Source organism: Trachymyrmex cornetzi, unplaced genomic scaffold (genome assembly GCF_001594075.2).
Source record: "Trachymyrmex cornetzi isolate Tcor2-1 unplaced genomic scaffold, Tcor1.1 scaffold59, whole genome shotgun sequence".
Taxonomy (NCBI): domain Eukaryota; kingdom Metazoa; phylum Arthropoda; class Insecta; order Hymenoptera; family Formicidae; genus Trachymyrmex; species Trachymyrmex cornetzi.
The window spans coordinates 577,141-594,155 of NW_017299903.1; positions in this window are offsets into that span (position 1 = coordinate 577,141).

Consider the following 17,015-nt stretch of genomic DNA (forward strand, 5'->3'; position numbering starts at 1 on the left):
AATTCAATTTAATCAATTCTCAAAATATCAAAGTAACGACGAACGAATCGATCGAACGCTTTGTACATACATCGAGCCATGATTATCGATTAAGTAAGCGTTAACTTTTGATGTCGATAAAGTGCATTAGCGAAACATTTTTACTCTGGTTTTACATTTCTAATGCGGAAATCCTGGTATTTTCATTAATAATTAGCTGGTTAAAATTAATAGTATTATCAATTCTGTGCTGAATGTATTAATTGAATACAGGTTATATTTGTCTACACATATAATTATGTTATTAATCAAATCAAAATTACGATAACATCTATTACCGATGCTCATAAATAATATCAATTGATGAAATCTTAAATTTGTATGTACACAAACAATTTGACTAAATGATTAAATTTCTATTAAAGTAAAAAATAGATTTTATATATTTTTTTTTAGATTTAATGAGATTAAATATGTTATGATGTGGAAAATAAAGAAAATTGCGACTTGAAAAAAAATTTTTAGATTATGCAGTTTTATTTTATATATGTTATAGTTTTATCGTTGAATTTTTGCACAGTATTTCCTACCTTTTTCAATGAATAAAAACATTTATTCTTTTAATTTTAGTATTAATATAATTAGTATTAATAGGTTTGCAGTATTTTTTAATAATTTTTTTCACAAATAAGAATTTTTATTTCTTCAAGTTTTAATATTTTCTATTTTTACATTAAACTTTTAATATAGTTCACAATATATTCATGTCACACATACTCTCATTTCTATTACTGAATTAAAAATCGGTACATCAGAAAAAAGTATCGCAGCATGACGAAAGGATAAAACGATTAAAACGATCACTATCAAAGAACTTGATTCTTGACCTAGAAAATCTTTATACCGGACAATCGGGCGAGGACCACTTTTTGTTTCATGGCTGTTTACCAGTGTTAAAATCAATATATGTATAAAAGTTTGCATTAATTTCTAAGCCTTAGTCATGTCATTTTTTGATCAAATAGAAAATTTATAGCCATGGATTTCACGTCTGTTTGATGACGATATACTGTCATAAAATGCACAGTAATATAATATACACACAGTATAATGATAGCATTTAATATAAAATCTGTAGATACACGATAATATAGTTTAATTATTCTCTCTAAGAAATAATCATTATTTTACTTAATCATTACATATGAAATATTAAAAATTTAACGTATGATTCATAATTATTTTGGAATAAAAGAAAAGTCGCACAACATTTTTTCTTTATAAATCGCTACGAAAATGTTTTTACAATAAACGATATTTTACGTTAAGCAGTTTTCTAACATTATACAGACTAAAGTAAAATAATTATAGCAATAATGTGTTATTATTGCTGTACATTTAAATTATACAAAAAATTTTTAATATAGGATAAATCCGAGACACATGACGCATGAGGGAGACACTGCGCACTCTCCCTAGTTCTACAACCCGTCATGCGAGCGCAGCGCCGCAATAAGTGTCGTGCAGTGTGTTGACATCTCAAATAAAGTTAATGTGGTAGAAATTTGTTTCCATGCTTCTTTTTCCCGTTGTCAACATTTATCGGCGGTAAGTTATCTAAACTATGTCCAAATATTTCCTTTGAAGTCTCGTTAATGATATGCCAACGTTTGATATATTTCTGTGACCGTGCTGTAATAATAAGCATAATGATGTTGGAGAAGGTATTTGGATTATTTACCTATCTACTTATTGTTGCCGTTACGAAAATATGAAATACGGCGCCTATACCCAATAAATCGGTAGAGTTGCGTATTTTAAAATGTTATTGCGTGTTCAAATATTTGCAAAATAAATAAATAAATATTTAAAAAATTATTAAATAAATTATGATACACACACATACACATAAGCATGTATATTTATACAGGGTGTCTCATTTTAATCGATACAGTTGATTTTATGAGAAACTGAAGGAGATACGGAAAAATTCAGACGTTATATTAAGGGGAAAACGATACCAACTTTTTATAAACGCAAGAAAGGCGTGAAGCCTCGAGGATTGTGAGACCATACGAGATTTCAAGAAGCAATTGCCCAGATCGAGGCAGGAAATATATCAATCAGAGAGGAACGATGTTATGGAGTGCCTGCTCGTACGATAGCAAGGAGAATAAAATCGGGAAATTTTGAACAGTCCGCGCATGGACCTACCTGTAATCATTTCTCTGTCTTGTATTAAAAAAATTTTTAATAATGCTCTTTGGTAAAAACGGAGCCAATTTTTACCAAATATGTTTGGTATTTCAGGTTTCCTTAGCCCAGAAAATGAAAGCCCGGGAAAGAAAGTTGGTCGGTCACATAAAACAATTGTATGTTGCTGGTTTCTAAATATTTTTAAATTATAAATTGTACCCAATTATATGTTCCTCATAATAAAATCATTAAAAAATATAGTTTCGTGCCATTTAATAATACGCAGCGTCTCATCCTCAGGGTGCAGCGTAACCGCCAAGGTAGACACGCCCAAAATTATCTTTTCTTTAAACGTTATTATTTCGTATTTCATTCAAATAACCTACGTGGTTATGTCCTAGGGTTTTTGAACAATATATATGTATTTTTATTTTTTTTTACTATTATCATTGAGAAGCAATAATAACCATTTTAAAAAATTAGCCCCATCTCTCTCGGACTTACCCTAAGTAAATCTGGAAAGAGTTGTACTTTCTTTATTTAAATTACCAATTCGCATATGCACAAGTGCATACGTGTACTCTAATGTATTTCGCAATAACGAATGTATAACTTTGACTTATTATAAGCGACATACGTAAACATCAGGTTCTAACTCCACGCCGATAACTAATCCGACATGTTGCCGACATGTCGCGTCGGTTACGTATGATAATCTTAAAATAATTGTCGCTCTGTCCGGTTGCGTGAAAGGTAGAATCTGAAATTAGCTTCGTTGGAAAAGACCACTAATGCAGGCGGAAGCACCGATTTCTCCTACCGTCGACTTGACGTCACACGACGCGCAGTTTCGTTTTCCTGTAGCGTTCGCGTTTCGTCGAGTTACAGTAATTATATTATTTTATAGTTTCAGTATCATGTAACGTGCTTCTGTAAACGTCATTATAAAACAAGCGATGTCTGTTATATGTCCAAATGCGGACATAAGACGTCTTAAAGACATCATTAAAAATATTTTTTAGACATTATGTTATAAGACATCTTAACGATGTCTTTAAGACGTCTTATATGTCCGCATTTTGGACATATTAGTTGCTTTCCATTTACACCGATTCTCAGAAAATTCTCACTTGTGACGTCATAACTCAGTTGAATGCGCGTTCCTTTCATATTCTGACAAGTGAGATTTAATTGAGTTTTTACATCTGCATAAGATCGAGACCGTGTGCTTTAGTTAGTCTCGTAAACTCACTTTAAAAGTGAGGTTCGAACCTGTGTGTTGTCTATAATAACTTTTTACCAAACTAAGCAAATAATGACGTCATTAATCTGAGTATGAAATACTCAGCTCACTTCAGACTCAGTTTCACTTGTGTGCAAATGGAAAGCAACTAATATATCGTTTCATGTTGTTTTCGTTCGCAATAAAGAAAACTTATTTTTACTTACTCTCTATAAAGGAAAACAATATTTCCCCCCCTTCTTCTTTTCTCTCTTCTTCTATTTACTAGAAATTATTATCACAAATAGCACTTCACTTACGATTAAACGTACAACGCGTTTATTTAGCGGTATTTCTTTCACTGCAGTTTGTGTTTATTACCAATAATAGCATAACAAAGAGGAACTACATCCATGTGTAATCAGCGCCGCGCCGCGGTGAGAGATTATACCAGTGTGTCCTTCTTTTCGACACAGTGATACTTTCAAATTAAGTAATTCAACCACAGAAATTGGGTTGATTAAATGTAGTTGTTTTTTTAACTATGTGTTTTGTGTCAAAGTAGTACGTTTTGACACATGTATAGGTTAAAAATAACGAAATATTATTTAACTCATGGAATTTGTTTAAATTTGACCTTTTTAATTTAACAGTGCGATATACATATAGTTGTTCAATTATTAGTTTAACCTATCGATTAGTATACGAAACAACATGGTATCGTCAAATCAATACCTTCAACAATTGACTTCGATAATTAATTTCAACTCGCTAATTCATAAGATACATAATTAAAAAATACGTATGAAAACGAAATTAAGTATCTTTCGAAGGAGACACTTAATTACGAATATTTTATTTTAATTATTACCAATGTTCGTTCGAGATATTAAATTTTGATCGTATCATATTTCTAATTTGATTATAAGGCTAATCCGGCTGCCTTGCCTCAATCATGCATTACGGCAAATTATAAATCAAATATATAAACAGAAGCTACGAGCCACACACACACAATATATTATATTTATTAGCAAATTTAAGAAATAAAAATCAGATATATGAACATAAATTGAAAAACAATAAAATTAATAACAAAACTTAATAACAAAATTTAAATTTACAAAAGATAGACGTTTCAACCTCACATGAGGTCATTTTTAATGTTGACAAAAAATTTGGACAATTATATATTTCTATAAATGTAATTAAAATATTCCAATGACGACGATTGCTTCATGTATTTTATTGTTTGCCTTATTAGAAAAGTGATCTTTGAAAATGTACATGCGACGCGCTGCGATCGATATGCATTTTCTCACGCCTTCCTTAGTCTCGTTGCTTGATTATCTGATTACGTATACGCGTAATCTATACAGTAACGGATATACAGCTACAATGAAAAAAATGCATGTAATTTTACATAGAAATTACATGTCTAGGACCGGAAAATTACCTAAATATAATTGGAAATTTATAATTTCCAATAAATTTCCAATTATATTTATGTAATTTAAATAATTTTTCAGCCATAAACATGTAATTTCCATGTAAAATTACATGTATTTTTTTCAGTGTACGTTTATAAGTGAACAAAACTTATTATTAAAGTGACATTTTTCCATATAACAATGAATATTAGAAATATTTATTAAATCTTATTATATCATGTGGATCAAGATTCTTTAAGTATTATACATATATGCGCAATCTGATATAAAAAAATAATTTAAACTACTTTCATCCAAAAATTCGTTTCTTTTGGCACAGTGCTTGACTATGTGTAAATAAAGAAATGTTCAATTTTTATTTTAAAAAATTCGGAAAAAATATCTCCTTTAATACTCAAATTCCTTAAATTCATATTTATAACGAATAATAAGTATATATTATATATATGCATAATATTTTTGTGCCTCATTTTCGAAAAAACATAATCTAATAATAGTTACAAATTATAAAAAAAGCTTTTAATATTCCGTAATAATCAACAAGTTTTTAAATATTTTTTATTTATGCAGATTTGTACCCGTTTCTACCAATGTTCAATTTTAATCTTGGTTTAACTAACTTTTGATGTTTAAAGGATCGGATTAAATAGTGGTCACGAATGATGAGCGGTATCAACGAGTATTCATATATTAGTATTTATGTACGAGTATGAAATCTTTATTGCTTGCGCATTACATTACACGTCAATTGCGTGTGACAAGAACCGGCGGACAATTGGTATCACTCTCATCTTGCGATTACCTTCCTGATGTCACTCTTAGAGAAAATTGTTTATTTTCGATTGTTCGAGAAAGTTTCGACTTAAAGATTTACAACGATTTATTTTCTTGCCTGTGCAAGATACAGTGGCTATATCCCATATTTTTTAATGTTAAATTACAGTGCGTGTTATATTTTATACTGCAATATCGAATTATTTAATAGTAATGTATATTAAATTAAATGCCGTTTAGAAATATTAATCGTTATTTTTTTTATTTGGTTATTCGCTGGTTTACCTATTTTGCATGCATTTATCTCGTGCTTGTCTCCGTGTTGTCCTTTTTTTTATACTCCGAACATTACGAACAGCTGAGCAAGTCTCCAATATTCATGTTCTCTCGCAATTTCGCAAACGCGAATATTCTTATTTAAATTATCTTAGTTTTTTTTATCTTAGTATTTGCAGTCAAGTAATGGTGATATAATCGTCACGAAACCTCTTCATCTTTTTCTCTACTTAGAGTTAGAAAAGGATGAAGTAGAGTAAGTTGAACCGAGGTTAAAGTTAACAAAACGGACATTAAAGTGATCCAGAAAAACCAATTTTTCTATTGTTCGAAAATACGTTCGGAAAAGCGGTTCCTCCAAATTACCGTTGCACGCGACGAGGGATTACTCGGTCGATCGCGGCAGGCCCGAGTCCATGACTTTAAAACCGTTGGATGTCCGTGTGGAGGGTACCGCAAGCCCCACTGACTTACAGAACTACTTTCCCTTCTTTCTCGCTGTGGTGCCTCCGCCACCGCCGCTGCCAGCGAAGTGAAGAGGCCCGTTATCCAAACGGCTCGTCGAGAGTGAAACGCCCGTGTATATACCAGAGCTCTGTCTTCCCACGAAACGAGTGTCGCACGGTCTGATCGGACGAACCTTTTCAGTTTGATCGGTCGAACTTTCTTCTACTTCCGCTATCATCAATATTCTTATGGTGATATAATCACGCGGCGATAATCGATAAATACACCCGGAATTTATTATTATACGTTGATGGCACTGTTAAAATATACAAACCTTATTCTACATTAACTTCTGCGTTAATTTAAATTAAATCAATTAATTTATTTTATTATATATAAAATTGAATGTGGCTTAAATTATATTATTTCGTTTAGATCCTAATTCTTTCCTTCTAAGGATTCGTCCAGAGTATCCAGACTATCGAGCCGAAACTCGAGCTGAATCTCGAGCCGCGAGTATTTCGGCTAACTTTCATTGTTTTTTTGTCCAGCAGCGTAACAAATATTTACCGAAATTCTTGCGAGTTCGGCTCGAGTTTATTATCGAGATCAAATTGTACATTCTTTCTGGTATAATCCAATATATCCACGCTGCTTTACGATATATTCACACTACAATCAGATTTTGTACAGTAGCTAACGGTTAAAACAAGAAAGTTGAATAATCCCGAACGTAATCTCGAGACAATGTCCGCGGTTATGTACCATCGCGACTGTTTAATGAGGACGAAAAAGAGGTTCATTAGGGATTTTAAGAGCACATAATTTGTACTTTCTCCCGCCTAATACAAATGCTACCACTAATAGCGGAACCGAGTGACTGACACACTTCCTGTGATGAAGAGAGAAGAACGGTATGTCTTCTCGGAACGAAACGATGACAGTGATAGATGTTACACGGAGAAAATTTTATATTAAGTTTTAATATAATTTTAAATTACACTTTACTATGTCTTGAATTTTCGTATGGACCCTCACAACATAATTCCGGCTTAACTTTTACTATGGTAATATTAATTTTTGACAAAATCCAATATATGCCAAATTTAAGTATTCAGCAAGCGTGCGATTAGCTCAACGTTAGCATAGGTAGGCTACCACCCCAAAGATCTTAGGTTCAAATCCCGTTGATACTCCATGCGTTTTCAAGAATATTTATAATTGCGTTATATAATTATAAGAATTCGTATATACATCAAAATAATTAATAAACTTAATTAATAAATATATATTCTGAAAATAAAACAAATTAAATTATAATTAAATTTTTTTTCGTTCAAATATTCCCAGTAGACAAATGTACATATACTTTACAGCAACTTCACGTTTATCTTAGAATCATCCAATGCTTCATAGATGAGCCTATTGTGATTCGAAATATTGCAGCAACATTTAGTAAACGAAATATCATGATGCAAATATGATGTAAATATGAGTCATTAAGAATCAGATTTTTGTTTCTCATATTTACATCATATTTGCGTCATGGTATTTCGTTTTTTAATTTACTAAATACGACTACAATATTTGGAATCACAATCGGCTCATCTATTACGCATTTAATAATCGAATACAACGTAAAGTTGCAGTAAAATTTATGTACATCTGTCTATCTGGGACGTAATTTAATTATAAATATGTAATTAAATGATAATATGTAATATAAAATAGAATAACAAAATATGAAGAAAAATAAATGTGATTTAATGTTAAAGTTATAACTGTCAAAACAAATTTTTCCAATTCATATGCTTAGGGAATATATACAGGGTAGCGCATGTCATATCATTTGATTTATAACACACTATTTCTGACAAAATTGATATAGAACTGGTACAGAATTAATTATCAAAGTCTGAAAATTAGATAATTTAATGATATGACATTTCATGCATCACTCTGTAGATAAAATCATCTTTCAGACGTAAGTCATATTAAATAATATATGTATAAAAATAAATTTTCGCCTGTATTCGACCTAACTCTGTAACAATCGCCTCGACAGACTTATCTATGAGCGAGCGTAATTACGGCAATTATAGAGCGAGAAAGAAAGAGAAAAGTGCCTAGTATTTTTTGAGGTCAGGGCAGTATCGCCTAGGATTTTTGCAGTTTTACGAGAGGGCTTCAAGGAGTTATCTTAGGAGCCGGTCTTCTCGTCAAGTATTTCGTGGCAGGATATATCGGCAGAACTGTCCTCCGTGGAAAACGCGAAGGCAAGGACTCGATTTCATTTCGCAGAAGACTACACATACGCCACTCGTTCTTGAGAAAAAAGAATATTCGATCGTAAATCTCGTCCTGACCGATGACGAATTTTACTGTCGCGTGGATTATTTCTTCTTTTTTTACGACGGCGTATTATGCGTATAGCCGAGTATATAGAACTCGGCTATACGCATAATATGCCGTAAAAATATGTCCCTATAATATAATGTTGAAATTCCTAACGGAACAATAGTAAATATGTGATAGAGTAGAGCGTGGTCAGATGTCGCGCGCTACCTGAAAACGTTCAGCAGTCCCTTTGATCTGCTTGTAGGCAGTTTTACCGGTATTCTTTTGTTGCCTATGTGCTTGAGTCTTTGTTGTATATAGTGTATATATTCTTGAGACGACCGTTAACGAACGATACGAAATTTTATCGTTTTATATAAACTAATTGGTTGTAAAACTTTAAACACGTTTTAAACTCGAAACCACGTTTTCGTAACTGGGCGCTCACATATCTCGGCCAATTTTTATCCGAATGACTTGAATTTTGGACAAAATGTTTACAACGAAATTGTCTTCAGTTTCACGTACAAATTTTTCAATCGCATTATTAGTTTTTGAAAAACAATTAAAAAAGTAACGATTTTTTATCGCAAAATTGCGACCTCTTTCTTTAAAACAGCGTCATTTTGTCTAAAATTATTTTATCAAAAAATCCGTACGTGCAACTGAAACTACACTCGTACTTTAAAATAAAGAAAAAAAAATTTATTTTGGAGCTCCCGTTCAGACGCAGCACGAGCGCCCGTGGACCCATTTTTTTCAGACGAGGTACACATCAATGAGCACTGAGGCTATAAATATTAATATTATTCAATGAATTTTTTAAAATAATTTCGTAAATTTATGTACTTCGAATATATAAAGACAATAATTCATGTAAGCTATTAGTTTTCAAAAAAAAATTCACGATAATAGCCTTTTTTTCAGCCGTCACCCTGGTGTTCCCCCTTAACGCGGTTAACTGATTTATCATTAGTTGATCTTCGCGAGATCAATGCCATTATGGAATTTTCATTATACAAGATCGAGATATATTAACAGAATTAATCGATACTATTATCTTTTCGAAATATCTATATTTGTAGCTAAGAGAATAATTACAGGTAGCAACTGCAAATAATTAGAAAACAGAATGTAATTATGACAAATATAATACATGCTACCTCTTGATAATTTAATTTTTGTAATTATAATACATTCACAAAAGATTTCTCAATGTTTATTATTGAAATAGCAAATTAATGAAAGATTTTTACAATTCAATTTTCACATTATTATGAATATTCTAAGGGGTTATGTAAAAATATAAGATACATTAATGTATCATTTTTCTCATAACCGGATTAATATAGCGACGCATATTTTAAATGTTTAAATTAATTTCCCTGTTGATTAAATAAATTTCAAATTTATCAAAAAGTCTATTCCTAAATTCTAAATAGGTTTTTACATATTATGATATGTGTATTTCTAATATGTTAAAGCTCTCACTAGATACACCGTTATCCTATTTTAGAAAAATTCTTCTTAGGAAAATATTTACGTCTATTAAGGGGATGCTAAACCGATTATCCAACTCAATCAAGGTCGATAGTACAGACTTTTTTAATTCCAATTTCGATAATAGTGGCGACATCTTTGATTTAGTTTTTACATTATATTATATAATATATATCATTCTGTCTTACTCAAACGCATACATCTGTTCTTATCTAACATATGCCAGCACCATCTATCGCAAGACCGCGCAACTACTACTACACGGAATTTCGGCTCTGTTGACAGTCCCAGTCTCCGCAAAGCATCTGTATACACGTATTTCTTATTCGGTGGGAATATATCTTTTCTAGACTTTCAATCTTAGTTCTACAAATTCGGTATCGTTCGTTTCAATAATGTGATGTTTGCTGCCCGCTTATTTTCAAGATATGGACTCTAAACTCTTATATCAAGCAAATATATATCCGAGGTGACAGCTGTGCGAGCCAAAAATAAGTAAATTTTATAATTTTTTTTCGATTTTCTCATAAAATCCAGTGTAGCAAACATCCTCTGTGTGCGTACTATAATTTAAGTAATAATACTTTTGCAATCCGTACATCCAATACGGAGAAATCCCACCGAATAGGAATGTGGTAAAACAGGGGGGCTTTAGCATCGCCTTAAGCTGGCACAGCCACTTCAGCACAATCAAACGCGACCTATATCACATTTTTTTGCTATTCTTTTGTTAATTTTTTAATTGCTCTAAGAATATCGCAAATCGGAATTTTTTGCTCACTGTTTAAGTCGAAAAATTTGACCAAGAGTGTGGCTGTGCTGGCTCGAATTTTTCGACTTAAACAGTGAGCAAAAAATTCCGATTTGCGATATTCTTAGAGCAATTAATTCTACAAACAGTTTGAGACCAAAATGAGGTCAGCAATTGATTGTTTTAAGGTACTTTACTCTTGTACGCGAGCCAGCACACTCTTGATCGAATTTTTCGACTTAAACAATTAGCAAAAAAATCGGGAATAGAGCAAAAATTAGCAAAAAAATAGCCCTTCAAGAATATGTACTTGATTTTTCATTTGCTATTTTTTTTCTTTGTGGCAGTGCTAACTTTAGTCTTAAGCTAGCACAGCCATGGGTTTTAGCGAATCGGCTGGAGTAAAAAAATCGGGAATAGAGCACAAAATTAGCAAAAAAACAGCAAAAAAATGTGGTATAGGTCGCGTTTGATTGTGCTGAAGTGGCTGTGCCAGCTTAATAGACGTAAAATATTCGCAAAATGAAATATTATCATCGTTACAGTGATATATCTAGCTCTATGTACGTGTTTCGCATTTTGTACGTTATTCTGTGTCGATCTGTTCTATTCTAGACCACGACTTCGTTTCATAAAGACGATCGCAAACGGATATCACCAGGGGAGACCGGGGCCGGTTGTCATAGTTTCTGATTAGTGATTTAAAAAAAAAAGTGGATGCTTGATTTTGAAATATTATGTATGTTATAATATATCTACATTCTTTAGATATTAAAAAAAATATTGCTCGTGAATTCATAATATCATAAAAATAAGTTATTTAATTTTAAATAATTTTGCGAAAATGTGACAACCCTGTGTTTTGAGTTGATTGTCACACATTCTAAGATTGGCAGTAGCATATTTGTTATGGACTACACATATAAAAAATACTATTTTTATTTTAATATCAATTCTATATTTTAAGAAATGATAGTGATTATGGTATTAATACAAATAAAATAATTATTTTAAACAAAAAATAACTATATACGTGATTTGTTTCTGTAGTTTCTATGTGACAAATGAAAAAACAGATATACCTATATGAAATATATTTGTAAATATATTCTCTAAAAGTGTGTTCTCTAAAGATATTAAAATTAATTGTCACCTAACCTTGTCTCATTTTGGTCAATCTACCCCACATTTTTAATAAAAGAGATTGTATTTACAAACTTTGTCGGGATAATGATTAATTGTAGCAAAGATTTTCTAAGACACATGTCATTTTCTATGAATACAGGGATATCACGATAATGCCAAAGACTTGTCAGACAACAAAATTAGTGATAAGAAAAATTGCAGCCACTTCATTTTCTTAAAAATCTCAGTAACTTCATTTCCTAAAAGTCGTTATAAATAATATATATAATACAATGGTGCAAATCATTTTACACAACAAATTGATAGATTGAACGAACTGTTCGATCCTAATTATGCCCCTGGTCTCGTTCGGATGGGAATAACTATGTACTCGTGCTCTGTACGCGCTCTGATAACAGTGTTCAAAAAGCAATCAATTGGCGCCACCGCCAATAGCAAAACCGCGCGATTCGGGTGGCGCCCATGTCTACTGCCGCCATCTTCCGGGGCCGTCTTCCACGGCACCGGCGACGCCATGTTCATAAGTTTAAAGTCTCTGAGACAAATCACTAGAAATGGGAGCGAAGATAAACACCAGATTAGGATAACGCTAATAAAAGCAAGCAATGAGGAGGTGGGTTTTGTCCCATCCAGGCGAGACCAGGGGCATAATTAGGATCGAACTTCACAGGTAAGTTCGTTCAATCTATCAATTATGCCCCTTAAGGTTTCGTCCGGATGGGAATAACTATGTAGATGTTCAAAGGCGCGATTTGGCGATTATTGTACCTAATATTTGTAAAAGAGATAAACTGTGAGCTTGTTCACCAGAAGATGATTTCCCTTAAGATGGGAATATATCTGTATAAAAAACACAAAGTATACCAAGAGCACAGTAAAGATAGATGGTAAAATTATATTGATCTCCTTGTAAAGGTGGGTCGTTCATCTTACTTTGTTGGAGGTGAAGTCCCTGAAGGAGGATGGCAATGCCGGCGGAGGATTCCCTCATGTTAGAAGTATTGCATTACTATAATCCTCGAGGTTGATAATAGGTCTGCTATAGAAATTGGCGAATATCCTGGGTTCCCCTGTCCAACCTGCCGCACGCTTGATCAGGTTTGAGGCAACTCCTCTTTGTGCTGCTCTAGATGTTGAGGCATGTGTGGTGCTGTGTGCCGAGAAGGTTTTGGTGTCAATTTCAGATTCTCGCAGTTCTTGTTTTATCCACCAACCGAGGATTTGAGCTGTGACTGCTCGGAAAGGCTTGGATAGAGAGATGAATAAGAAGTCGCAAGAGGATGGACGCAGTCACTTGGTTCTCTCAATGTAATGTCCCGTGAGATGCACTATACATAGATCCTCATGCTCTAAGAAGCGCGAAAAACCGAGGAAGGGCTGGTAACGTCCTGGAGCGGAAGTTTTCGTCCGATCCGGACAGCGAATTATTAATTTCTCGTTTGTCGAGATCTGAAACAGTCTAATAGAGGCGAGAGTCTGAGCCCGTTGTCCCGTTCTAAGTGCTAATAAAAGTGCTAATTTAATAGTGATCCGACCTGAGGAGGACGCACTCATAAGGGTATATAGAGGTGAGTTTCGCTATTACTGGAGCAGGGTCCCATATAAAATCATATCGTGGGCGCGGAGACTTGAGCGCCGCCACTCCTTTACAAAAACGTCGAGCAAGGGGATCGTTACCGATCTCCTTGTAGGAGATCAGAGCAATTGCTGATCTCATTGTATACAGAGATGAATTGTATTATGTAGCTCCTGTGCGAGAAACTCCAGCATCTGGGATGCAGAGGGAGAGAAGAGAGGCAGACAGCGTTAACAGCAAAATTTCCAGCAGGATTTGAGGGGGTAAATGTACTGCTTAATAGTGGAATCAGCCAGTGAAGCGATTAGAGCTGGGATGGCCTCTGAAGGGACTAAGCAAAGTCTGAAGGCCTCCCTGATAATTTCGCGACCCCCAGAGAAAGCGTCCTCCAGGCCGGGTGCTGGCTCCTGAAAGGAAACGAGAGTAGTGAAAGATCAGCTGAGCGGATCAGTGTTTCTGACAGCAAGAGATGGTGAAACAACGGGAACCAGGGCTGCGAGGGCCATCATGATATTACGACCGTGCCCGTTGCCTCGTCGTCGATTATTTTTCTTAGGACTCGAGGCAGAAAGATAAAGGGTGGAAAAGCGTAGAATTCTAAGTTACTCCATGAAATGGTAAATACATCATGGCGATCGATTCCGGATCCGGAAACCATGAAATATAGACCTCACATTTATTATTATTTAGAGATGCAAAAAGGTCTATTTCAAATGGGCCAAAGGTTTCCCAAATCCTACGGAATTCCTCGGAGAGGGACCATTCCCGTATCCGGATCTGCAATTCTAGATTCGGCGTCTGCTATATTATTCTATTACAATCTCGAAGATCCGCTGCAAAGCAGCGAAGACTATTGAAGGCTGCCATAAGTTCCAAGGCGTTTAGATGAAGGGACCGATCTTTGTCAGACTACCTTCCGTGGGTATGATTCGTCTCCCATGCAGCGCCCCAACCGTTCAAAGAGGCGTCTGAGAAAATTTCGCGAACAAAGCCTGAAGATTGTATCTTATTGGATTGGTTATGATCCGAAAAAATGCTGCTCCACCATTCGAAATCCGGTCCGAAATGTGCTGAGATTTCCATTACGACCGAGAAATTTTCGTTGTTTTTAGTCAGTACTAGCAATTTCTCCCTTTCGAAGGATTTGGTATATAAAAAGGCCATATTGCACCGCTGGGAAAATAGAAATAAACGAACCGATAAAGTTCGCGAAGAGTCTTAACATTTTTTCCGACGGGCCATCCTGGTTGTAAGTCCCCTCAGATTTTCACGTCTCTGAGGAGGAATTGAAATCGACTGCTTTACGGAGTCAATGTTAAAACCCAAGTACATACAAGTGGTTGATGGATCCAGGCGTGATTTGAGAAAATTAATAGAGAAACCCAGGGACTGGAGAAGATCCAGTGTCGCGATGACATTTGCCTGGCATTCGACCAGGGAAGATCCTAATAGGAGAAAATCGTCCAGGTAGATAACAGATTGATAGTCCTTATTACGCAGGTATGCGGCGACCTGCCTAAGGATCTTCGTAAAAATAAACGGTGCTGAAAGAGAGGCCAAAGTGCAGTGCGGTAAACTCAAAGGTTCGTTGACGCCACTGAAAACAAAGAAACCTCCGATGATTCCTGGAAATAGCAGTCGATAAGTAGGCATCCTCTAAATCAAGGGTAGCCATGTAAGTTCCGGGGAGCATCAAGCGAATGACCGTCCGCCAATCTTCTAATTTGAAGTGAGGCGGGTCAATGTATCTGTTTAAGCCGCTTAAGTTTAAGATAAAGCGCTTACTACCAGAGGCTTTATCGATGAGAAAGAATGTAGATAAGAATTGCTCCTCGCAAGGCTCGACCGGAACGATGGCGCCCTTGAGAAGAAGGCGCTCGATCTCCCTATCACGCCAAAGGCTGTCAGAATGGCTAAGAGACGGTTCTGGGCAGGCTGGTCTTGCTGGAGGCTCAGAAGTCAAGGGAATGTGATAACCCTGTATAACCTCTAGGACCAAGGGGTTTGAGGTAATAGCCACCCATTGATCTAAAAAATCTACTAACCCGCCTGCGATTCTTACTTGTCTTAGCGGAGGTATCTGGATCGTGACCGGGAGTGGGAGCGGTGGTTGCGGCTGCTGTGATAGACTGCTCCCGTCCAACGAGCCGCTGTGGATCGGACAGGAGGCCTCCTGTTTTCCGAATGGCGTGGCCTGGATAGGCGCAGTTGGATACACAGCTGAGCGGCCTGAGGGATTGGTTGAAGCGTTTTCTTCCCCACCTACGCTGATGATTTTGACACTTCACAGCCTGCCTTTTGGCAAGTCTACGCCGTCTCAAGAGCTTCAATAGAATCATGTCCAAACAGGAAATCGTCGATAGGTGCTGAAAAGACGGTATATCAGAGGCGAAAAGAAAGATATTGCGCTTTTCGCACCAATGCCAAATTTCGGCCGAGATGGCTGAGAGGTTGGGAAATTTTATAGATGCCGAATCTGTTGATGTATGCTAGGGTTGTGGAATTATCCACGTTCTTGCCCACGATATTTAAAGTGGGCTTTGTAAAAGTCCTCCTAGCTAAAGAGAGAGATGATATTGGTGGTCTGCAAGCAAATGGATGCCTTTGGCAAAATATGGTAACGCTGCTTTCGCTTCCTCACTCTGGAACTGAGTAAACGAGAAATGCCAGCCTCGAAAGCATTGGGACAAGCGCCCACTTGAGCTTGCGATAACACCTGCTACTCGTCTCGCCTAATAACCTGGGGGGTGAGCGCAGCCAAAAATACTTTATTGAGTTTTGGTGGGGTCAGGCCCTGAAGGTTCTTACTAACCTTATATTTTGCTAGCTGTTCTGGTGTCCTCGGCCAATCCGCTTCGTAACTCCGTCTGGATCGGGTCTAGTAACGCGGAGTTCCAAATGGATGAGGCGCTTGAAATTCTCTGAACAGCTCGGAGGTTAGGCATTGAGTCTCTACGGCAAGGTTCGAGTTTTGCTGGTTTAATGGCCCTATAGCGGACAGATCGGCGCTAGACGTACCTTGTAGAGGGGCAAAATCATCCTCTCTGCCTTCTGTGTCTGGCCCAAAAAAAGGGGCATATATTAATGAGTGTGAAGAAGCCGTCGGTTACGATCTCTCTTTGCCAGAAATTCCTGCCACAAAGTCTGGGTCGACAAGAGATCATACCTGGTTCGACGCCCCGGCCCCTCTGGGGGGCCGTCGGTTCTTCAGTACTCGGCTCGAAGGCTGGTGGGAAGCCGTCTACGAGCATTGCCGTTGAAGCTCGTCCGCGGCCAAACTAACCTCTCGCCTGGCAGATTGATTATGTACGAGCAGGTCACGCATGTGATCGAGAAGCTCGAGAAAATTATCTCTGGCAC